Source organism: Herpailurus yagouaroundi, unplaced genomic scaffold, assembly GCF_014898765.1.
Source record: "Herpailurus yagouaroundi ecotype Mexico unplaced genomic scaffold, PumYag 67793, whole genome shotgun sequence".
Lineage (NCBI taxonomy): Eukaryota > Metazoa > Chordata > Mammalia > Carnivora > Felidae > Herpailurus > Herpailurus yagouaroundi.
This window is the reverse complement of record NW_024420586.1, coordinates 26,640,593-26,647,379: the sequence shown is the minus strand read 5'-3', so window position 1 is coordinate 26,647,379 and position 6,787 is coordinate 26,640,593. Positions and strand designations below refer to the sequence as shown.

Sequence of the window (6,787 nt, the reverse complement as noted above, 5' to 3'; positions counted from 1 at the left end):
CTCTCTCTCTCTCTCTCTCTCTCTCTCTCTCTCTCTCTCTCTCTCTCCATTTTCATTGATTCTATTCTACATAATTACACTTCTCCACAGAACCCACCACCAACACCTTCTGTTCTAGTCCAGGCCCTTAACACTATAATGTCCAAAATACCATGTCAGTCTGCCAGCCAGTCTCTCATTGTTCCATCTCCAGTAATTGCTTTTGGGTCATATCACATCAAACACCAATTGAATTGTGGCACTCACCTATTCAAGAATCTTCCCTGGCTCCATGTTTCTTCCCCTGTCCTGCATCAAATATAAACCGGGTGAGATGTTCAAAGCTGTCTATGAGCTATCTTTACCCACCTGGCCCAATCTCCCATATCTGTGCTCCAGTCATGTCCTGTAGGCAACTTTGCACTTTTGCCATTGGTTCTCCAATAGAATCTAGCACAGGCTCTGTAGATGGACCACCTTGGTTTGAATCCCAGCTCTCCCACTTATGAGACTATTACTTTGCACAGGTGACTTCACTTCTCAGAGCTCTAAAATGGGGATAAAATAGCTAATTCGTGGGGTTGTAAAGATCACATGAGACAATGTATGTCGAATGCTTAGAACAAGGTCTGGTAAGCCCTCAGCCTATCTTAGTTATTACTCTGACTATTCTCTTCAGCTGGAATCCCCCTCTAATTTTGTCAGTCTGCATCCCACCTATTCTTTAAGGTGCTGCTCAAGTACCATGTCCTCCAGGGTGCTTGCCCTTAGTAATCTAGTCCTCACAATTTATCTTATAATAATATTATGTTTTATATTGCACATCATAATTTCATGTATGACAGTCTCATCCCACCAACTGTATCAGGCCAGTAAGGAAGGAAACAAACATGAGTGAGGTGGATCTCGGTTCATGTCCTAACTCTACCAATTTGGATGTGTGACTGTACGCAAGGCACTTAACCCATCTGAGCTTTGGTTTTCTTATCTGAAAAAGGGAACAATAATCCTTACCTGGCTAGGTTATGGTGAGGATTAGGGATAATATTTTCAAAGCATCTGAGACAGAGCCTGATACATAACAAGTGGTCAATAAATAGCACGTACTATAATAAAGGTTATCAGCTCAGACTTGTCCTTCTGGATTGCTCAAAAGTACTCCCACCAGATTTGTCTATCTGCTATCAAGGTTTGGCTACACCACTCCTCAGCCACAATTTGAAATGTAGCTAACAAAGGCATCTACTATCTAGGGTCTCTCCAGGAGTTGGAAACAATCCCAAAGAGACAGAAGCAAGGCAATAGGGATTTGGGACCACTGAGAGAAAACCACAAGTTATGGGAAGGAAAATCCTAGCAGAGGAGCTGTAGCCAGAGCTGGAGACTTCTAGCCCTAGTTTGGAAAAGGAGAGGAAACTATCAATAGGGTCTAATACTCAGTCTAGTATTATTACTAAACATCCCTAGACTTGGAGACAGTCTACACTGACATTCCACTCCTGGCTGTGTTACCTTGGGCAAGTCACTTCTCTGAGTTGTAGGTTCTTTGTCTGTAAAACTATGAAGAGAACCCCTTACTCACGAATTATAGCCTGGATTAAATGCAACCCTGTGTGTGAAACCACTCAGTGTAGTACCTGACATACCATGAACTTTACAAAAACAGAACAGGGACCATTAATTGACCACTTAGATGTGCCGGGCACTAAGCACTTTGTATATATTAGTTGATTCAGTCCTCACTCCAACCTTATCAGTAAGAGCTATTATTATCCTCAGTTTACAGATGAGGAAACAGAAACGCAGATAAATTGCTTTGCCAAGAGCACACATAATGAGGATGAGGCTCAGAACCTCCAGCCCTTTCTAGGATACCACAGGACTCCTCCTCCCCAAAGAGGGACTTGACTCAACAAGCTTGTATATCTGAGGCTTCTCCTAGCTGTTTCTACAAGAAGCAGTCAGAAAGGGAAAGTCTTGGTGGTCCTTGAGTTTAAACCATACCTTCTTCGGGCAGTGGGGAAGAGTGATGAAGAGAAAGAAGCAGAGAGTTGAGAAAATGCCAACCACCAAACATGCAGCTCCAGGCCTAGCCATGGAAGGAATGGCATCAGTGCCTGCCCTTTCTCCCAAGACTGGCTCAGGTACTGTCATGAACACATACCTTACCATTCATTACTCCAAAGTTCCTTTCTTAGAAAGCAAAGATAAAGGGATACTGAAGAAAGAAAGCAGAAGGGGGAAGAGAGGCAGCAGCCATGGCTACCAGCAGCACCTACCATGGAAGTTGCTCCTGGTGGGGAGATGGCTTAGGAGAAAAACTGGGTATCCAGCCAGCTCAGGTGCTCAACAACCTGTCCAGCCAGCTCCTAGTGCTTCTTTCTGCAGGCTGGATCTTCCCTTAGGTGAGACCCATCTGCCTTCCTGTTAAGACTTCCTGAGATGAGGGGCCATCAGCCCAAGCTGCTGAGTGCGATGCAAAGGGCTCAGGCACAGTCAGGTCCCAATTCCAAGAACAGAGAGGAGTGGCATTGAAGGCAAGGTATGGCCATCAACCGTTGGACCCAGATGCAGCCACAGCCAGAGGAAGGAAAGCCAGTGTCAAGAGCAGGACAGGAGTGAAGACGCTGCTCCAGAAACCAGCCAGTACCCTGGTGGCAAAGGGAAGGATGAAAGGCAGTTCCAGAAGCATAAACAGTCCCCCTGTTCCCTACTCCAGCCTCCTCTGAGCCCTGGCCCACCCCCTTCCACAGCTCAGGGGCCAATAAGGAAACTGGGCCCCCAGCCACTGCTAGAACTCAGGAAAGGAGCAAGGAAATGATGTTTGGGAAAGATAAAGCTAGTGTCTAAAAAGAATTTTTAAAAATACACGTAAGTAAGAGAGAAAAATACCCCAGACACATACACTTAAAAGAATTCCTGTGCTTCCTGAACTGAGCTGACCCCACCCAGCCATCTCCGTGGGTCCTCTGGGCCCCAGAAAAGGAAAGCCTGGAGCAGCCAAGCCTAGCAGACTCCAGGTCCTGAAGAGCAAGTAGTAAGTACTACAGCTTATTTTACATAGCTGGGGGATAGTGACCTAGAGATTTTCCAAGGTGAATGTCCTGCTGAGCTATACAGACTTACAAACCAGTCTCAGTCATATTTACAGGGTCTGTACTTCCTATGGGCACCTGGGAAGATCCAAAGAAAACTTCATTTTGCAACTGAGATGGTGGTGCTTGGAGTCAGCATCCCTGGCCCTGCCATGAATTCTCTGAACTCTGACAACTTACTCCCATTCTCTGAGCTTCTGTTTCCTCTCTGCAAAATAAAACATTGGACTCCATTGTCACAAACAACCCTTCCAGCTATAGCATATTATGATGTAATAGTCCTAGGCCCCAGGCTGGGGCTTCAAGTGATGTCCTCACTGACCTATGTGATAGCCAGAAACCAGAGTGGCCCCACATGATTTTGTTGTATATCCCAAGCCCAAAATCAGGCATCAGGGTTTAATTTCTCTCAGGGATTTAGGGTTGGGGGTTTCCTTTTGTAATACTCCTGATCCCCACTCCAGGTTCCCTTGGCATCTGGTCCTAATTCCAGCAATTTCTGGCCCAAGAAGGCTTATGTGAGCTCCCTCAGGACAAGAAGTATGCTCAGGCCATTTCTCTCTGGGGAAATCATGCCTGGAGGCCCCTTCCCTTCTCTTTCCTCTGTACCACCTAGTGAAGTCTGGGTTGACTTTTTGTCTACTCCCTAAAAGACAGGTGCCATCCAAGTAACCCCATAGGCCCTCCTTTGGTAGTTAGTACTGTATGGGCAAAGTTTGGGGATTTTATGGGTGTATAATATGGCTTATAGTCTCAGCTTTACCATTCACTACTTGTTTGGTCTTGGGTATGTCACAGAGCCTTCATTTTCTCATCTGCAGGCATTCAACAAATGGTACCTTCTGTTAATATTATCTTCTACACAAAATAGCAATGGGCAAAGTACTGTTAATAGCATGAAAAATGACTTCTTCATTCCAAATGAAGATTAATGAGAAAGGACTAATTTAAAGAAGGTTCAAAACAGATGGTTACCAGAGGGGAGGTGGGTGGGGGGATGGTTTAAACAGGAGATGAGGATTAAGGAATGCACTTGTTGGGATGAGCACCGGAAGACATATGGAAGTGTTGAATCACTACATTGTACATCTGAAGCTCACATAAGGATGTATGTTAACTACCCTTGGATTAAATAAAAACTTAATTAAAACATTTAAAGGAAGAAAAGAAGGTTCAAAAGCCAAACCTATACTCTAGAGATGAGCTTCTCAAACTTTGATGGGCATATTAATCGCCTGTGATCTTGCTAAAATGCAGATTCTGATTTAGCAGGTCTAGAGCAGGCTCCAGATCTAACTTTCTAACAAGCTCTACAGTAATGCTGATGCTGCTGGTGTGATCACCATCCTTTGACAATACACTGGGGAATACAGTACCATTAACAGTATACTAAAGAATGATTCTTGGTCTGAAAAAGCATGAGGATAAACAGTTTCTTCTCATGTCATTCCTCAGGCCTGGGTGCCCAGCCTTCCCTAATCTTCTGGTTATCAAGTACCTTCCTCCTTTCACTCAGCAACCCAGTGCAAAACAGTGCTTTCCTGATGAGATCTGCTGATCCCCACATCCTAAAAAAATAAAGAACAATGAGTTTGATAGGAGTTGGGTCCTGTCTGTAGCCAGGTGAGGCTGAGAAAATTATGAGTAGAGGAGCAAGCATGTTCATGGGACTTCCTGAGGTACAGGTGGGGCAGGTGGAGGAGATGCAGAATTACCAAATGAGGTGATATGATAGGCAGGTGGGCACAGGTGGAATATACCTGAAAAATTCTTGGGCAAAGGTAGATAAAATAGGAACACTTAACAGTGTGGCTAATTTGGGATTTGGAAAAGAGGCTGGGGGTTGGGGTGAGGGTAAAAGGGGAATCCTCTCACTTATCAATGCTGAGTTCCAGATTACATTATCAAGTATAACCTCCTATATTTGGGGGAAGGGGGGAAGGTAAAGATGACTGCTTCTTTCCCAAGCACTCAGAAAATAAGAACTTGGCATGGATGCAAGATGAGGATGGGCACATGAAGGTGAAAGTGGCAGATAAGCCAGAAGCTAGCTCCCAGAAGAGTCCTCTGGTAAACACTTGTGAGAGATGAGGAGAGGGAGATGCAAAAATTCTGGATGGGGTGCCTTAGTGGGCTCTTGCCCCAGTATCTTCTGACAGCATTACCCATCTCTGATTCTGGCTCCCAGCAGACCCATTAAGCAATACTTAGAGGCACACAGAGAAAGAGAACCATGGCTTTGCCCCAACCCAGGGCAAGAAGGAAAACATGGCCTGTGTTGCTTGGGATTGTGCTTAATCCGAGGTCTGGGATAGAAGCTATTGCAGGCTCTTTCCTCTTTTGAAAGTGTTTAGATAAGGAGAAGCACAAAAGAGTGTCCTTGACTAGTTTTGTTTACTTTCTGTGGTTCTTCCAGCCTCCCCCTGAACAGTACATTCCACTTGCCCCACATGAAGGAGTCCAAGCTTTTTCTGGCCAGCTCTGCAGGAAGGGAAGCCTGCGTACAGACCGGTGGACAGAACAATGCATGGCTTGTTTATCTGACAAAATAGGGGAAAAGCTGCTTGATCACCATGGAAGGATACAGAGCTACTAAGGTCCACTCACACCCCACTGCTAGTGGGGGACCTTGCGGCCTGGTGATCCAGGGACCCTTTCTTATTACAGACCAAACCAAGGGAGAATGTGTGTGTGTGTGTGTGTGTGTGTGTGTGTGTGTGTGTGTATGTGTATATATAATTTTAAAGACAACTTTTACAACAGTGGCTTTCTTGTCTGGGAAAGTCAAAGTTTCAGTCATCTGAAATGTGGGTATTTTACATAGGAGGGTCTTTGGTATGCTTCTGTCTCCCCACATTCCCTACCTCCTCCAACCTTCCCTAACCTCTCTGAACAGTCAGGTCAAGCTCTTTCATGTAAATATGCTGGATCCACCTCTCCAACCTCCATCTCAGGATCCATCCCTGGCTAAAAGGAAACCAAGGGCAGTGAATAAGAAAGGGAATGTTGCAGTGGAAATAAAGACTCCCTCAAATGCTGTTGTATGTGTCAGGAGGTACCTTTGGGCTCTCCAATTAGAGAATGATAACTTTACCTGATCGATAACCTGCAGCATCAGTAACAGTAGAGGAAAGGGGTGAAGAGTGAAATATTGGACCAAGATAGGTAGGCCTTGAAAACTATATAGTATCACAAATACAAAAGATACTGCAGGTTATCGATCAGGTAAATGATGTGATAAATGTGGTACTGAGGCAACCTTACTGCATTTGTAGCCTAGATAGGTTGAAGGAAGAAAAATTAGGGTAAGTGATCCATGCATGAAAGAGGAGGGCCTTGGATTGGGAAGGTGGAGGTGCAGTAGGAATGAAGCAGAAGAGATAGAAAAATATGTGTGATATATTGGAGGGGGTGTGTGCGGAGATGTTTATTGTGAAACAAAATTACAGAAAATTAAAAACAGAAGAAAAAGTAGCCTTATTCCTACCACCCAAACACCCTGATTGTTTTTATTTCCCTACCAGCTCTTATCTATAGGTATGGAGATTTTTTTGGCATAGTTATATAAAAACTATGTAGATGCGATTTTTGTGTGTCCGGCTTCTTTTTTTTCCCCACTAAGCATTACTTGGCAAACAATTTTTCATGTTACTATACAGGCCTCCTCAATCGTTATAAATTTTAATGGCTGCATATTTAACCAGCTTAATGTG

The 6,787-nt window shown here is 44.4% G+C and overlaps 1 protein-coding gene across 1 annotated transcript in view; it reads right to left on the bottom strand.

Annotated features, from left to right (window-relative positions):
• Window positions 1-2,670, bottom strand: part of LOC121025948 (protein Shroom4-like) — a 16,530-nt gene extending 13,860 nt beyond the window's left edge. The window contains exon 1 of the mRNA XM_040468762.1: window positions 2,259-2,670. The gene's annotated coding sequence lies outside the window, so the exon portion shown is untranslated. The remainder of the gene's footprint in view (window positions 1-2,258) is intronic.
• Between the last annotated feature and the right edge of the window lie 4,117 nt (window positions 2,671-6,787).